This window comes from Humulus lupulus, chromosome 6 (genome assembly GCF_963169125.1).
Source record: "Humulus lupulus chromosome 6, drHumLupu1.1, whole genome shotgun sequence".
Classification (NCBI taxonomy): Eukaryota; Viridiplantae; Streptophyta; class Magnoliopsida; order Rosales; family Cannabaceae; genus Humulus; species Humulus lupulus.
In genome coordinates this window covers 99,806,929-99,825,719 of record NC_084798.1, presented here as the reverse complement: position 1 = coordinate 99,825,719, position 18,791 = coordinate 99,806,929, and positions in this window count along the sequence as shown.

Sequence of the window (18,791 nt, the reverse complement as noted above, 5' to 3'; positions counted from 1 at the left end):
GACAAATGTCAGCGGTTCGCCGCGGTTGCACGAGCGCCCCCGACCGAGCTAAAAATGATATCGTCTCCCTGGCCCTTCGCCATTTGGGGCATAGATCTAATAGGCGCCCTGCCCACCGGAAAGGGCGGGGTCCGTTACGCCGTGGTAGCCATTGACTACTTCACCAAGTGGGCCGAAGCAGAGCCATTGGCGACAATAACATCGAAAAAGGTGCTAGACTTCGTGGTTAAAAGCATCGTTTGTCGATTTGGCCTACCCAAAAAGATCGTCTCCGACAATGGCACTCAATTTGACAGCGACCTGTTCACCGAATTTTGCGAAAAGCACGGAATTGTGAAAAGCTTCTCATCTGTGGCCTATCCCCAGGCGAACGGCCAGGTCGAAGCTGTCAATAAAACTCTGAAGGCGAGCCTCAAGAAGAGGCTAGATGAGGCAAAGGGGATCTGGCCAGAACAGCTCCCCCAAGTTCTGTGGGCCTATAGGACCTCACATCGGACTCCCACGGGTCACACTCCTTTCTCCCTAACCTTTGGAAGTGAAGCGGTCCTCCCCGTGGAGGTGAAGGTCCTGTCGCACAGGGTCCGGTCCTACGAACAAGACAAGAACCACGAGCTCCTATGCCACTCCTTAGACTTAATGGATGAAAGGCGAGAGGATTCACAACTCCAGCTCGCCCATTATCAACAGAAAATCACTCGCTACTTCAACACTAAGGTCAAAAGACGTGCCTTTAGCGTTGGCGATCTGGTCTTGAGGAGAGTTTTCCTGGCCGGGAAAGATCCCAAAGAGGGGGTTTTGGGACCAAGCTGGGAAGGACCATACCAGGTCATCGAAGTCATCAAAGAGGGAACTTATAAATTAGCTCGACTTGGTGGAGGGGCGGTCCCGCGAACTTGGAATGCAATCCACCTAAAGAAATATTATCAATGAACATTTGTAAGACCTAGAAGGTCACCTTCCATGTATAAATAAAAATCAAATGTTTCTCGTTATTTGCAAGTGTAATTCTAAAGTAACAACGAAAGGCCCTTTCCCAGTTACTTGGGGGGCATATGGTACCTGGATATATCCAGATCTCCTTAATGACTTAGGTGTTAATTTTTATCTACGGATAAGAGTCATCACAAACTAAGTCCTATCCTGGTCTTAACCAGGTCATAAAACTTAGAAGTTAGCTAAAATTTGTTGACCATGGTTCTTCTTTAAAGAGCCCGGGATACGGATAAAAGTTGACGCGATCTGAGTTTTTTCAAAATAAGTTCCTGGTCTTAACCGGGTCATAAAACTTAGAAGTGAACAAAAATTTGGTGACCGTGGTTCTTCTTTAAAGAGCTCGGGATGCGGATGAAAGTTGACGCGATCTGAGTTTTTTCAAAATAAGTTCCTGGTCTTAACCGGGTCATAAAACTTAGAAGTTAACAAAAGTTTGTTGGCTGTGGTTCTTCTTTAAAAGAGCCCGGGATACGGATAAAAGTTGACGCGATCTGAGTTTTTTCAAAATAAGTTCCTGGTCTTAACCAGGTCGGAAAACTTAGAAGTTAGCTAGAATTTGTTGACCGTGGTTCTTCTTTAAAGAGCCCGGGATACGGATAAAAGTTGACGCGATCTGAGTTTTTTTCAAAATAAGTTCCTGGTCTTAACCGGGTCATAAAACTTAGAAGTTAACAAAAATTTGTTGACCGTGGTTCTTCTTTAAAGAGCCCGGGATGCGGATAAAAGTTGACGCGATCTGAGTTTTTTCAAAATAAGTTCCTGGTCTTAACCGGGTCATAAAACTTAGAAGTTAACAAAAGTTTGTTGACCGTGGTTCTTCTTTAAAAGAGCCCGGGATACGGATAAAAGTTGACGCGATCTGAGTTTTTTCAAAATAAGTTCCTGGTCTTAACCAGGTCGGAAAACTTAGAAGTTAGCTAAAATTTGTTGACCGTGGTTCTTCTTCAAAGAGCCCGGGATACGGATAAAAGTTGACGCGATCTGAGTTTTTTCAAAATAAGTTCCTGGTCTTAACCGGGTCAGAAAACTTAGAAGTTAGCTAAAATTTGTTGACCGTGGTTCTTCTTCAAAGAGCCCGGGATACGGATAAAAGTTGACGCGATCTGAGTTTTTTCAAAATAAGTTCCTGGTCTTAACCAGGTCATAAAACTTAAAAGTTAACTAAAATTTGTTGAACGCGAATCTTCTTTAGAGAGCCCGGGACACGGATAATGTTAACTTGAACTAAGTCATAAAAATAAAAAGATAAATTGTGACCAAATGCATACAAATATATATAAAACTGGTTGAGCAAATTGTCTCGAGGCGGAAACGCCCCACACAAAAAAGAGAATTACAATAAAAAAGTGTTCAAAGTACGTAAACGAGGAGCATCCTAAGCCCCATCAGCTGGCCCTTTGGAGGTCGCAGTCTCGCCCTGTTCCGCCGCGGCAGAAGCCTCTCCAGTCTCCGACGGAGGAGCCTCCTTATTCAGGCGGGCTTGAAGCCGCGGCAACAAGAATGCCCAGAGGTCCGGCGGCATGAAGGAGAAGTCCGCGTCCGGATTGTGGGACCAGCAGTGATAGAACAGGTCCTGTAAGGACTGCTCCGACACGACCCGCTCGTCTTTCAGGGCGGCCTGGACTTCGGCCTTCGCCACCTCAAGATCTGTCCGCGATGCGGCCAGGAAGTTTTTAAGCTCTAGGTTCTCGGAGCGAAGCTTCTCTAGATCGGATGCGGCCAGGGAGCGTTTAAGCTCTTGGTTCTCCGAGCGGATCTTCTCCAGCTCGGCTTTAGAGGCCGCCAGAGCGTCTCTCGCCTCCTGAGACTCCTGGAGGGCGGTCTGGCGATCTGCTTCCAAACCCTCGAGCTGGGCCTTGGTCCTAACGATGCCTCTATAGGCGGCAGCCATGCCCTGCAAGAAAAGAATGATAAATTAGCAAACTGGAAGGAAAAAGGCGGCGTGTGAGTGTCAAAGCCTTAAAAGAAGGGGGCACTTTACCATTAAAGTCATGTCCATAGCAGATTCTATAACTCGGACCGGGCTCGTTGTTTCGATGGCCCGGAGCTCCTTCTCCCTGATATTGTAATAGTGGCTGACGGCGTAGCTAGCCGACTCATACACCGTACCCCGGAATGCTTCGGGCATCTTCTCCAGAGCCCGGGGGTCGACCGGGATACGCACGTCCGGGGCTGCCGCGGCCAGATTCCCGACCTCTATTACCCCGTCCTGGGCGGCCAGTGGAGATCGTTGGGGTGGCGGGTGCATGAGTCCTGTCCTGGCGACAGGGAGGTTCGCCCCCGCGACCTGGGATGGCGGGGCTTTCTCCTTCTCCGTAGCTGGGGATTTGGTGGAGGCCCCGGCCGAGCTCTTGGACTCGCGAAGCCTCTTTAACCTCGGCCCCGCTGGGGGATTCCCACCGAACACAATGCCCCGCAGACTATTCCCGGGCTGAGACATCTCTTCTGCCAAGAGCAAAAAACACGGTTATTAGCAATCATACAGAAATAAAGACAAAGGGTCCAAAGGCAATAAGAAAGCAAATACTAAGGGAGCCCTACCCCCCGAGCTGGAAGAGCCTAGGACGATTATCTCGCGAACTGGCGAAGGTTCTAGGTCCGGTTCTGAATCGAGGCTGGACTCTTCTACGTACTGCCTAATCCCCGGAGCATAGATGCCCCTCTGGAGCGCAGGCCACGTGCGTAAATTGGTCCCGTACTCCTCAAAAATGGCCGACCTAAAGGCTAGGGTATTATCTACTACTACGGTACCCTTAGGGCGACTCTCTTGGTTGTCCAGCACGAACTGGTCAACGCAGTGGAGCAGGAGCGTGTCCAGGTCCGGATTCCTTGGGTGACGATGGACGAGCTGCCTAGGGTTGAACCTAACCAGCCGGGGGTCTGCAGTGGCCCTATCTACGTTCTTAAATAAGTAAGAGTTACCTTGACCGGAAGGACCCGCGGCTGCTCCGGATTGGACCCTTTCCTCGCTCATCCCCTGGGCGACCTCCAAGCTCCTCTTCCTGTTCCTCACCAGAGGAACTTCCTCACCTTCTTCCTCGCCTTCGTCATCTGCGACCTCCTCCGCGACGATCGGCCTGTTGTCGCGAGCTGGGGGAGGCCCCCGGGGCCTTTTCAAATTCAAAGTCTGATTTGGGAAAATCAGCTTGCAGAATACCATCGTCTCGTCCGTCACGAGCACGCGGTAGTCTTTCTCACTGGGGGGCAAGTTCGCCAGTGTATCGTATTGACCCCCGAGGGTCACAGACTTTTCGGTCCTCGAGTAGATGGCTGCAAGGTTGGTTGAAATCAGAATTGGAATAAGGGACGAGCTAAAATAAGATAACCGTTAAAAGGCGAGCTAAATCAAGGATTACTTACGAGGGCGGTTGAAATAGTGATGATCGCAGTTTCGGAACCCAGTTGACATAAAAAACTGGTCTTTGAAGTCATTTGGATGGCTCGGCAGCTCGATCACTGCTGCTGTGTTAGGGAAGCGGGTTAAGTAATAGAACCCGTCGCCTCGCCCCCGCTGGTCCGGGCTGGCTTTGAGGCAAAAGAAATATAGAATATCAGCTGGAGTGGGGACCTCCCACTCATGCTTTTGGAACAAATACCTCAGTCCCGCCAGCAGACGGTATGAATTGGGGGGGAGCTGAAATGGGGCCAACCCCACATAGTTCAGAAAATCAGCAAAATACTGATCCAGGGGGAGGAAGGCCCCTGCCTTGAAGTGTTCCCCACTCCAGGCCGCGAACGACTCGTCGAGCGGCGTGCAGCTCCTCTCCCCATCCGCAGCAGGTCGGGCGATCACGGAGGTCTTCCCCAGAGGAATGTTGTGGTTAAGGAAGATTTTGGTGATCTTTGCCTAGCTGGTTATTTTCGAGACGATTCTCTCCGCCTCGAAAAACGCGTCAGGAGCCACCTCGGCTTGCTTCTCCACCGCCGGCCCAAAGTGAGGAATTGGCGAGCTGGTCACCACCACCTTTCCTTTATCCTGCTGGGAGGCCGAACTTCCCACATTCTTCTGTGGCAGATTTCTCTTTGGAGCCATCTGGTCGCCTATCGAACAAAAGAAAACACTTTAGAAAAGGCGACCCAAGCAGGAGAGTGAAGCAAGTATTAAGTACACGAGCTGGGGTAAGCCCAGCCCGTGTAGAGTGGTGCCACGCGTTCCAAGGAACACGCACCTATGCCCTCAACAGATCCCAGATTACTCGGAATTCGTGTGTCAGAGGGCTCAGAGTAAAAAATTGCCTTGGGGGGAAAGTTTCAACAGGCAAGGCGTGGCAAAACCGCTTTTAAGGCGTATTCCCTAAGCTACCCGGTTTTTGCACCCAAAATTCCTAAGGATCCTACCCAGAAATTGTTCCTAAGAGAGAATCATGGAACCCATATTCTAAGATATTGACCCATGGCAAGTGTGCCCTAATCTAAGAAGGGCTGTCACCCTCCATATCCGCGCGACCCAGAAAACCTCTGCATGTGGCTACAGTAACATTTTTGCCTAAGCTACAGTGGCATGCTTTCAAAAATAAACAAGGACAGGAGACTTACAGTATATGGTTAGATGGTGAGTGAGGTTGCTGCGCTGGTAGGATGTAACGCCCTACTTCCTTAGAGCCGTTACTAAGTGAGTTTTTAAGTCAAAACAGTGTGCAATGAACTCGCTAACCGAGGTTTTGAAACAAAAGTGTGACTAGTTAAAAGTTAAGGCTGTAATCTCTGAAAATGCGTCGTTTCATTAAAACTTCTATTATTAAACATTTGGGATCCCAAAATGAGGTTTGAAAACTAATTACATCTTGAAATAAGGTTACAGTTGAGAAATCATAAAATCATAGGTTATTACAGCCATTTTTGAATAAACCCCCAACCAAAGCAGTCGGGCAGGCCAAACATGTACGCGCCGCTTCACGCTCTCCGTACTCATGGTTGGTTGATTCAGTCATTGCCCTTACCTGCGACACAGAGCACCCGTGAGTCGAAGCCCAGCAAGAAAACTCATGCAGAACATAACATATGCAATGTATACAGTTTATCATAACAGATAATCCACAATAAACAAGTCAATCATTAGACTAAGCAAACACGGCCAAGCCGCCCCAGAGCCTTACCGAAGCCTGGGGTATCGGTTCTCACCGCGAGGATAACTCATGTATCCCTTGGGTCCCACCCTGAATATAGCATAACACATGTATCCACCGGGCCCCGCCCTGATTATAGCATCCCATGTGCTAGGTGTTACTTTCGGCCCACGGCCGCCCCGGCTTACGCCGTACTCGGCCCACGGCCGCCCCGGCCTACGCCGTACTCGGCCCACGGCCGTTCATTTCATCATAATCACACATATAGTACATTCGAAATAATCATTCACACACATCATGATTCATTTAAGTTTAAACATTTGCACATAATACAATCTGGGGCCATGCCCTAACCTCGGGTGTTATAGTTTTCTTACCTGCATTCCGAGCCTCCTGATGCACCAAAGCCGCGAGCACGGTCCTCTAGCACGAGCCTCTCAAAGAACCTAGTCACAACACACAAGAAACATCCCTCATTACTAATCAACCCAAAACCACTTCCCGGGACCAATCCCACACTCCCGGGGCCTCTAAAACCTTAAAACAACACCCCGGAGACATCCCCCGAACCCCCGGAGCAAAGGCCTAAAATTGCCTAAAAATGATGCCCTGAAATTTGCCTTGTGCCGCGGCACCACATCCTTGTGCCGCGGCACCCATCAGTCAGAGGCTCCCTTGCCGCGGCACGAAAAACCTGTGTCGCGGCACGCCTTCGCAGACCCAGAATTCTGGGTTTTCTCCTGCGTTTTCTCCGAGCTAAAACCTTACCAAATCAACCCAAACTCACACCCAAGCCCCAAAACCACTCAAGACTCCAAATAAACCATCCAACAACCCATAAACATCACCAAAACATCTAAACACCCAATCAAATCCCCAAAATCCACATCCTTGATTTCAATTTCAGAAAAAAATAAAAACTCAAACATCAAACTTAACCCATGCTCAAATTCTTAACCCATAACATAATCAAGCCTTAAATGTGTATAAAATTCCTTACCTCATATGGAGAATCCATCCCTAAGCTTCCTTCATCTCCTAGGTCTCCAACTTCTCCTTCTCTTCTTCTTCTTCTTCTTCCTCATGCCCTAGCTTTTCCCTCTCTTTTCTCTTCTCTTCAAACTCTATCAAGACCAAAATGGTTAAGCCCCAAACCGTGTACCCCATAAAACCAGCTGCCATTTATCTAATTCCCAACTAAATGACCATTTTGCCCCTCCTTGCCTATCCTTTCCCACCTAAACCTCAAGGGTACTTAAGTCTTTTCGTTTCTATTTCATTTCTACCATTTTCTTTCTAAAACTTGTTACTCTCAGCAGTAACTAACGGTTACCCAAGTTACTAAATCTCCAATAACCATTACCCGCTAAATCTCAACTTAACCTTAAAATTCCCGAGGTACCCCTAGGCTTCTCCCGAGCCGGGTATAGAAATCCCGTTGTGACTCTTGAGTTAACTAGCTCTCTAGGACCGTCTCGGCACGTGCATCACAATAATACAACCACACCCACGTGGTACAATTCACAGAATACAATTATCACATATCAATACCGTTATGCCAATCATGGCCAAAATTACAATTATGCCATTCTAACACGATCCGGGCCTACATGCATACTAGTAAACATAGCCATGCATCTCAGTTAAACAAATAGCCAAATAACATGCTTTAAATCATAATCACGCATTTAATTCATAAAATCACACATAAATCCCAACCTGCCCTCCTAGCACACTAATCAAGGCCCTTAAGCCTTATTAGCGAATTTGGGTCGTTACAACTATCCCCTCCTCATAAAAATTTCGTCCTCGAAATTTATCCAACATATCAGTCAATAAACCCGCAGCTCTTGACCATAACTTCCAAGGTCCACCGCCTTTACTTTACTTTTCAACAACAGTCTTACAGGAGTAACAATCTTGCCTCTCAAGATCTTGTCTAACGGCCATACTCTCGATAGCCTTTCGCTTACACAACAACCCTGCTGAAGCCTCAGGGCCTGCCTAGATTACAATGACCAATTCATTATCTTATTCTTGATTCCAGAGATACTCAAAAGTCATCACCTCTACTAGGTGGGATCAGCTTGTAGGCCCCGCCGGCCTAACCCTTAGTACAACTTCCGAATTTTATGCCGAATTAAGAATCAGAACTCTCCCTTCTTTCTCTGAACACCTTACAGATCCTCGTCTATTATTACGCAGAGACGCAACTCTTTCTTCCCAGAACTTTATTTCCTCATAACTTAGCAATTTACTAGCTCTTTATTCTTTCGAATATGCAGACACTCCTGCCTTAAGGATTCCAACAACCTCTCTAGCTTTCTCTCTGAACCAATGCCAACTAGTAGTATTCATTATCCTTCGTCTCTTACCATGTCCTATGTCGTGTTACTTTAACAAGACGCCAACATTTGCCACCAGGGATAACGTTTCCCTTAAAATCTCAAGTTTTCGCATACCCAGCGCTCGATTCAGTTGATGTCTGATAAACTTTCAGACTGCCATTCCACTTGCAATCCACTGGTAATCCCAGATTCCCACTCTGCTCTTTTCATCCTCTAGGCCCATTCCAAAATTTAAACTACTAAAGGGTCTCAATTCGATATCATCGACGCTCCATCCTGAAACCAGTTCACTCGACCCAATCAACATTAACTCAAACAACCGAGTTAAAACTCTTCATGTCCAAATACCTTACTTAAGGTCTAATGTGGTCTATCCCCATGATACACTACCACATCACCTAAACGCTGTCACCCGCTCAGCCCTCCCGGTACAACGTACCCTAGGAGGTGGAATGATGTCCATTCAGAATCCTCATTCAAAACCATATCCTGCCTGGATCCTTCACTCGATCCCGGTATCCTACTGTAACACCATGACAGGGTCCTTCCCTGTTTCAACTCAAGCCAACACTTCGGATTCCATAGCTCAGTGGCACTCACCAGCTAACCCTTACCTATTGACATTATGCCGATCTCAGTTGTTGCTTTGTATCTTCCATTACAATCTATGGCGTTATTCTTTGACTTACACATGCCCCCCAGCTAGGAGTTCTGCCTCCAATTATAACTCCCCTCGCTCGAACGAGGAATTCAGACACCGATCACCCGTCTGTTACCTTTCCCCACATCTGGGTCTCAATGTTAACCTTCTTACTAATACCCAACACTCAAGTACCTTATGCCATACACAACAGTCGACTTAATGTTCCAAGTGTATCAACTAGGTTCATTCTTTCACCTCCCGCAAGGTTCGATCCATCCTTGCGCCAGATGCGCCTGGGCGTGCACCATCCGTGACGCACTCCCACCAGTCCATACCCTTACCATAGATCAAGTCCTTTATGCCATCACTTCTTTACTTAACCATAACGCACACGCATTCCAGCATTACTAGATACTAATCAATTCTTACCTTGCCCTCTGAATTTCCTTCTGATTTGACACCACACAGTCCGTCTAACCACAAGTTTTACTGTTCTCCTCATCTCTGATGTAGTTGTCTCCGGAGGTGCTTGTGCAATAGATGACGCGCTTACCAGTCTTGTTATGCCTTCAATTCTTCGAACGCTCTTCATTAGCTTCTTTGCGGCTTCAGATCAATTCTTCTCTTACCTGACCTTCCTCCTTGTAGCTCTAATCTGAGTACTCCTGACGACGCTCAAACCAACAATCCGTAGAACCTTACCTGAGACTCTGCCTTCTAGGTACAAACGTCTTTCGCATAGTCACTTGCTCACTATTTCTGTCTGGGAGTAATCCATATGCACTGTTCGTGAGCTTGAAGGGGACTTGCCCATACCATTCACGCATTCTCCGCCTAAAGAACTTACCTGTGCTGCTGTAGCTTGAACCGTTCCAGAATCCTTGTTACCAATTCCTCACACCCTGCCCGGTGCAACCAAATCAATTCACGAAAAGTCTTTATCCTTGGTTTCCAACTGGTAATAACCAGGTCGTAGATCAACTCTTGGGGACATCGTCCCACCTTGTATCCAACATTGTACTTTTCGTCCTATCCCGACGATACTAGCAATCCCCGCAGTATAACACTCTGGCTAATCCAAGATCAAATTCCTTCGATTGCTTCAATAGACTTTCTGTCGGCCAAACCGTCTTTTACAACATTCCTTATACCAATTCTATCTGTAGTCTGACCTTGAAGTATCCCCTAAATCTTTCTTTACATACCCACGTACTTTTCCCACTGATCCGCTATGTCTCCTTTACGTACTCCAGATGATATCCTCAACAATCCATCTGCCAGAGTTTCTAATTCCTTCTCAATAAGTATCACTATCCTCAGCCTCTCGAATGGCACCATTGAGGTAACCTCTCTATGTCCATCACCCTCTCGGAGCATTCGCAACACCGAATCCTTCCAGTTCGCTACATGACCAAAGCATAAGCTCGTCAGTTAAATACTCACCCTTGCGGACTCAGCCTCGAACTTTGAATGTATCGGTGCATTTCCAGTTCTCCGTTTCCCGCATCATGGGAAATCCATCCTAACATCTCGAGTCATTCTACGTAGAAGTCATGCCCTCACCTGACCTCCTCTCAGGTGGCATCCTCTTCCTCATGTGCATATCAATTAACCTCCTGGTTCCTGTCGCCATCTCGATAACTACCTTTTCGATCAGGCTTCTTTCCAATCTCAATCTAGGTGCCCAAGCACTGTCTGGAGTCCTTTTACCTCAAAATTGAGAATCCGACCTCGCTGCGTTCTATCAACAAAAGTACCGTCTTATCAGTCAGACTTTTCCCCTTTTTCTTGGCAATCCAAAAGCCACAACACCATCCGGGGTTCCTTTACCTTGATTATCACGAGTCTATCTTTACCAATTCCATCAAAGGAAGCACCGCCCTTGCGGCTCTAGCACTCATGCTCTATACATCAACCATCAGTTCCTCAAACAATATGGCCCTCTCTGCCATCCACATGCAGACCAAAAACTCTTTCCTCAAAGCAGCCCAAATGCCTTAGGTTATTCCAGATCTCTTGCCCTTAAATGGGTCGCCACCAATCCCAGATACATCCATCTGTATAAATTTCCGAAATGAACTATCCAATTCACCAAACCCATTGATCTACGTTGTTGTTACCCCTAACAGTCCAAACCAGACTTACACATTTGCCCGTCTCCACGATTCTAATCATGTCTTTAAAAATCTCTTCTAACCATTCATCATCTAGGTTCTTTCCAACCCAATAAGCCAGTACCTCAGCCCGAGTATCACTTCCAGGCAACTCTCTGCCTCAACAATTAACACAACCCTCTAATCAGGATCTCTCATCCTCTTAACCAAGGGTGGAATTAACTCTGCCCGTCTATTGATAAATTCCTTGTCAATACAAACTCTTCTCAAAACCCGAGGATAACACCCTTTAAGCCTCTCATATAATACCTTTATCTGTCCATACCTCACAGTGAACCAACACTGGTCACCTTACTGTTAAAACATCGAAATCAGCTATTTCCCCAGAGAAATCCGCTGTTCTTCTATCCCATCTCAACTAACAAACTCCATAGCCTACTCACACACTAGTGACTCACTGCTGCTGCTTTCAGGGATAACTAGAGACCTCAACTCCAACTTATATCTAGAATCCCCCTTCCAACACAATATCAGGTCCACAAAACCCTTCTAGGAACAACCAACACGAGTTCATCTGTCGAAACTAACCAAACTCCTGAACTCTGTGGTTCATACCCTGAACCAAACCACGACTAGATCCAACCGACCACAGTTATCATGCACACACAAGCATATAATAGGTCAAATCCACAATGTCATACATTTAGCCACCAATTTAATCACCACTAAGTACATCCATACTCATCATGCTTCGTACAAGCCAATAAACAGATATAACATATGAATTTAATTCAGAAAACTAACCACGTACGCTCAATATGCGAACCATTATGCCAATATTCATCCACATGCATAATAATGTTATTCAGCACACATTGATCTCATCATGCAACAGTCAAGGGTCAGGCCCTATCAGTATCTCATGCATATGTCATCTCATTCCTCATGCTCCATATAAATAAGCAGGCAAACAGGACATTCAAACATATATTCAAACATGTCAATCATTCATACCAACCAACCCTGAGTCGAGCTTGTCACTGACAGCGAGCGTACATGTTCGGTCGATCACTAGAACCAATAAACCTTGGCTCGCTCTGATACCAAGTTGTAACGCCCTACTTCCTTAGAGCCGTTACTAAGTGAGTTTTTAAGTCAAAACAGTGTGCAATGAACTCGCTAACCGAGGTTTTGAAACAAAAGTGTGACTAGTTAAAAGTTAAGGCTGTAATCTCTGAAAATGCGTCGTTTCATTAAAACTTCTATTATTAAACATTTGGGATCCCAAAATGAGGTTTGAAAACTAATTACATCTTGAAATAAGGTTACAGTTGAGAAATCATAAAATCATAGGTTATTACAGCCATTTTTGAATAAACCCCCAACCAAAGCAGTCGGGCAGGCCAAACATGTACGCGCCGCTTCACGCTCTCCGTACTCATGGTTGGTTGATTCAGTCATTGCCCTTACCTGCGACACAGAGCACCCGTGAGTCGAAGCCCAGCAAGAAAACTCATGCAGAACATAACATATGCAATGTATACAGTTTATCATAACAGATAATCCACAATAAACAAGTCAATCATTAGACTAAGCAAACACGGCCAAGCCGCCCCAGAGCCTTACCGAAGCCTGGGGTATCGGTTCTCACCGCGAGGATAACTCATGTATCCCTTGGGTCCCACCCTGAATATAGCATAACACATGTATCCACCGGGCCCCGCCCTGATTATAGCATCCCATGTGCTAGGTGTTACTTTCGGCCCACGGCCGCCCCGGCTTACGCCGTACTCGGCCCACGGCCGCCCCGGCCTACGCCGTACTCGGCCCACGGCCGTTCATTTCATCATAATCACACATATAGTACATTCGAAATAATCATTCACACACATCATGATTCATTTAAGTTTAAACATTTGCACATAATACAATCTGGGGCCATGCCCTAACCTCGGGTGTTATAGTTTTCTTACCTGCATTCCGAGCCTCCTGATGCACCAAAGCCGCGAGCACGGTCCTCTAGCACGAGCCTCTCAAAGAACCTAGTCACAACACACAAGAAACATCCCTCATTACTAATCAACCCAAAACCACTTCCCGGGACCAATCCCACACTCCCGGGGCCTCTAAAACCTTAAAACAACACCCCGGAGACATCCCCCGAACCCCCGGAGCAAAGGCCTAAAATTGCCTAAAAATGATGCCCTGAAATTTGCCTTGTGCCGCGGCACCACATCCTTGTGCCGCGGCACCCATCAGTCAGAGGCTCCCTTGCCGCGGCACGAAAAACCTGTGTCGCGGCACGCCTTCGCAGACCCAGAATTCTGGGTTTTCTCCTGCGTTTTCTCCGAGCTAAAACCTTACCAAATCAACCCAAACTCACACCCAAGCCCCAAAACCACTCAAGACTCCAAATAAACCATCCAACAACCCATAAACATCACCAAAACATCTAAACACCCAATCAAATCCCCAAAATCCACATCCTTGATTTCAATTTCAGAAAAAAATAAAAACTCAAACATCAAACTTAACCCATGCTCAAATTCTTAACCCATAACATAATCAAGCCTTAAATGTGTATAAAATTCCTTACCTCATATGGAGAATCCATCCCTAAGCTTCCTTCATCTCCTAGGTCTCCAACTTCTCCTTCTCTTCTTCTTCTTCTTCTTCCTCATGCCCTAGCTTTTCCCTCTCTTTTCTCTTCTCTTCAAACTCTATCAAGACCAAAATGGTTAAGCCCCAAACCGTGTACCCCATAAAACCAGCTGCCATTTATCTAATTCCCAACTAAATGACCATTTTGCCCCTCCTTGCCTATCCTTTCCCACCTAAACCTCAAGGGTACTTAAGTCTTTTCGTTTCTATTTCATTTCTACCATTTTCTTTCTAAAACTTGTTACTCTCAGCAGTAACTAACGGTTACCCAAGTTACTAAATCTCCAATAACCATTACCCGCTAAATCTCAACTTAACCTTAAAATTCCCGAGGTACCCCTAGGCTTCTCCCGAGCCGGGTATAGAAATCCCGTTGTGACTCTTGAGTTAACTAGCTCTCTAGGACCGTCTCGGCACGTGCATCACAATAATACAACCACACCCACGTGGTACAATTCACAGAATACAATTATCACATATCAATACCGTTATGCCAATCATGGCCAAAATTACAATTATGCCCTTCTAACACGATCCGGGCCTACATGCATACTAGTAAACATAGCCATGCATCTCAGTTAAACAAATAGCCAAATAACATGCTTTAAATCATAATCACGCATTTAATTCATAAAATCACACATAAATCCCAACCTGCCCTCCTGGCACACTAATCAAGGCCCTTAAGCCTTATTAGCGAATTTGGGTCGTTACATAGGAGCTTCGTTGGCACAGTGGTCTCCGAAATTTTGAAGGAACTCGTGCGCTTAAGCTTCGTGAACGAAGAAGATGAGAGCAATGGAAATGAGGGTTTTGTTCTTCGGAAGGTCAGAGAAAACAAGGAAAGTTGAGAGGTTTTGAATGGTAAGGTGGCCCGTGCGTGGGATGACCACCCCTTTTTATACACGGGAAGGATCACGTGTAAAAGGCCCTTGGGAGACCCTCCACTCGAAATGTGAAACGACGGCTGGACAGTAGGCTAGGCCATTTAATGCGGTTCTCGTAGAGTGTACCGTCGCCACCCACGGCGTTCCACGTATCAGACGCATGCGAAAAGCATGGAATGCGAAGGGTTGTGGGAGAAGTCTAAAAGCCCCTACTGTGGTCTCCCATATCTGACGTCATGGACCACGAGCAGGAGCTTGGGGGGCAGATGTACGCCCTGGTTTTCCCACGGGCTGTTTAGCAGGACGAGCCTCGGTGTAACGCCCTGGATAGCCAAGACCGCTACACTGTGTGTTTATAAAGTGCCAGACTCGCTAATCAAGTCATTAAAGTAAAAACGTGTTACTCAGATAGTAGAGGTACTAGGGTTAAAAGCATTTTTGTCTCAAAAGATACATTTTCAATACTAAACATTGTTTATGTACATGGGATCCCAAAAATGACAGTTTAGAAGCCTTTTACAAAAGTTACAAAGTTTAAATACATTAACAGCCATGCTAAGGCAAAATGAGCGGTTAGGTGATCTCTGTCCTGACACACTCCTCGATCACGGTGATCGAACGGCTGGTTATGTACATTTCACCTCGGAGCTCTCCACCTCAGGCTTGGTCCAACTTGCCCTTGCCTTTACCTGCACCACGTAGCACCCGTGAGCCAAGGCCCAGCAAGAACATACATCAATAATAGAGCATGCACATTTAGCTGACAGGTCAATCTCACATATGTCATCTCATAAACTTCAAGCATAGCAACAATCAAGTATTTCATATACAAAGCATATCAGTAATCAAGTATTTCATTTACAAAGCATATCAGCTCATATAACACAATGCACAGATGATAACCAGAGCTAGCGCTCACAAGCTGCTCCCTTTGTTATCCTTTCATTTCTGGCTCCCAGTGGCCAATTCGCGTCCCATGCGCTAAATTCATGAACGGTACCCTTAGACCGCTTATACGTGTCCCTTGGCATAATACCAACGATGACACAAAACAATTCTCGGGAGCACTTAGTCCCATCACAATCATACATTCGGGTGCAGTGTTCTTACCTTTCAATTCACTAGTTTTCGATGTCACGACACCTTGAGCACGATCCCACTCGAGCCCTAGCGCTTACCTAAACACAATCATGGTCAAAGTCAACATCAATCCTCAAGTTCAAAACCTAGCCCCGGGGCTAATCCCGAGCCCCCGGGATGTCCGAGTTCCACCAAACAAGGTGGTGGAACCAAACCCCAAACCTTAGGTCGAAAACCCTTGCAAAATACCCCAAAATCCCCTTCAGAAGGCAGGGTAGCGCTACAGCACTCTTGGAAGGGCGCTATAGTGCTACAGACAGAACCAAAACCCTTCCAGCATATGGGCCTAGCGCTACAGCGCCCAAAGGCTAGCGCTGTAGCGCTAGTCACAGGCAGCCCAACACCAGAATTTCCTTTGTGCGATTTCTCTCGAGCCAACCTCAACCAAACCTCTTCCAACTCTTACCCAAACCTAAAAACAACCTCATGACCACACTCCACTCATCCCAAGCACCCTAAACCTCCAAACTCCAAGCACATGCAATCACAAACTCAAAATTCACCATAGCCACCTCCAAACTTCAGAACCTAACATAAACCAGCTGAACATCAGAACTAGAGTTTAGAATTCATACCTTTGATAGAATTTCGCCCACAAGATAACCCTAGGCTCCCTTGGCTTGCTGCTCCTCAGCCCTAAGCTTGAATTCCCTAAAGTTTCATTCAATTCAACTCAAGTACCACAGCTTTAAACAAACCAGAAACAGAGAATGGATGAACTCTAGATTCTTACCTCAAGTATTGGTGAAACCCTGTTAAACCTCTGTCAACTCCTTAGTCTTAGTTCAAGGTTCTTGATGTTTGGTTATCCCAGCTCTCCTCTAGGCTTTACTCCAGAAATTCTCCAGAAATAGGTGAAGGAAAGTGTAAACCGACTCAAGAAACTCTCTCTGTTTTCCCTCCTTCTTTTCCCTTCTTTTTCAGACCCTTTTGATATTCTATAAATCCCACTATCTTAAAACCTCAGTAATACCCTTCCTTAAAAGTCAAATGACCTTTATGCCCTCACAGCTAACTCTAATCCTTTAGTCCTCTTAAGGGTATTCTAGTCATTTTGCCTAATTTCCGCTACTTCCTCGAATGTATCTATTATTTCCCGCTTAGTTCCCAATACCTTACTAATCACCAATAGCCTTCCTCAATGTTACAATAATCTCCAGCTCATCCACTAAATTCCCATTTACACCCCTGAGCTCACCCCGAGCCGGGTATAAATCCCCGCTATGACTTTCACGCTACTTTGCTCACTAGGATCGTCTCGAGTCATAGATTACAGATATATCCACATAATAATGTGGTCTCAACAATTATCACATATATCAAAGCAGTTATGCCCATAATGGCTAAAATTACGATTATGCCCTTCTAACCTAATCTGGGCCTATATGCACACTAACACACATTGTCATGCATCTCAAGTACTCAAGTAATCATATAACATGCTTAAGTCATAATAATCACACATAATTCCCATCATGCCCTCCTGGCACACTAATCAAGGCCCTTAAGCCTTATTAGTGAATTTGGGTCGTTACACTCGGACTAAACATGATTTAGCCCGAGGCTCCCACAGGACAGAGGCTCTATTTTCAGGACGGGCCCTTTCTAGCTCGAGGGGGTCCTGTTTCCAGCTCCCTCTTGTTGCACCAGGAGCTGGGAACAACATCCGGCGACCACTGACGGATCAGCTCGGGTTATGGATTGCTCCGGTAGCGAGCTTCTCAGGAAGCTCTGACCCTATGGGAAGTCAACACGCAAGATAAACGTGCATAATCCTGCCATCACGTGTCCGATATCCCCCTGACTTCTCGGACACGCAGCAGGAACGTGCGTATTCAGACACCCACGGACGAGTTGGGCCGTGCGACCCATTATCTCCTGCCATACTGATTAGACCACACTTGTGTGTCAGGTTTAGGAATTAATCATGAATATCACAGACTTGATATGACAAATGGTAAGGTCACGGGATGACCTCCCTACCAATTTCCAGGTGCCTTCTCCTATAAATATGGAGACTCTGGGAGTTGATAGAGGTTGGAAAAAATAGTCTTGTAAGAACTATATATTTTGTAAACCAATTACCCAGAAAAGATCAATAATATTGACTAGTGGAGTAGAAGGATTTTAACCTTCGAACCACTTAAAAACGTGTTTAGGGTCACCTAGTTCTTTCCACAAAGATTTCATATCTGCGACGGTTCTACTTTTAAGTATTAATCTCTTTCTCTTCTTCTCTTAATTATCTGTTGCCGAAGAACCGCGTCAACAGAAAGTAACATGAAATTGCATTTGTTGTCTTATCTTCTCTCTTGCTTTTATGTTATATTTATATAACAATCAAAAGAAGACATAGCCCTAATCTCATTAGGCCTATGTGTGGGTGGACTGTGGTTGTCACCAACTGCAGGACTTTGAGCCCTATGGTAGTTTATCTCTATTAAAATGCTATTTGTTGGGCCTTTATCATATTATTTTATGTAGTATACAAATATACCACAAAATTAAATAAGATTAAATTATCTTTCTATCAAAATTATCAATATAATTTTATTTGCTATTATATATTATTTCACAAATAATATTGATTTGTGATATTAAAAATAGTACTTTATTATTTTTAATTATTTTCTTTTAATACCAAAATCCTACATTTGTGTTATCAAGCAAGCATGGGAACAATATGGACCCATAGTTCTAAGTTCCAATAATTTAATTAATTTCACTAACTCTTAGTTCTATTAATTAATTTATTAACTATGAATTATTCCACTACAAATTCATAGTTGAACTCTCAACACTACAGACTTATATTATTAGAAGCTATAACTATAAAGTCATCCATTGATTTAATTATTGCATGAGTTATGACCTTTGCTAATTGTTCATAATCAGAGCCAGTTCTTCATGTCCATACCTCTCCAATTATGTTTTTTTTT